The sequence below is a fragment of the Penaeus monodon genome, chromosome 32 (assembly GCF_015228065.2).
Source record: "Penaeus monodon isolate SGIC_2016 chromosome 32, NSTDA_Pmon_1, whole genome shotgun sequence".
In the NCBI taxonomy this organism is placed as follows: domain Eukaryota; kingdom Metazoa; phylum Arthropoda; class Malacostraca; order Decapoda; family Penaeidae; genus Penaeus; species Penaeus monodon.
Genome location: NC_051417.1, coordinates 32,412,147 through 32,412,375, shown reverse-complemented (window position 1 = coordinate 32,412,375; position 229 = coordinate 32,412,147).

Genomic DNA, 229 nt, shown 5'->3' with positions numbered 1-229 from the left:
AGCCAAGAAGACCTCAGCGTGGCGTGTAATTATTGCCTCGCATGTTAGTGTTGAACGACCATTATGTTTACGCCGAGGAGCAGCAGGATCGCGACGGGAGGCAAGGGGGGGGGGGGTAATAAGGGAGTGTCCGAAAGGGCGACGCCAAAGGGAGGCCCAAGTCACGCCAAAGGAAATCGGACATCGGAGCAGCCTTGGCCACCGCCCCCCTGATATGCAGTATCGATGT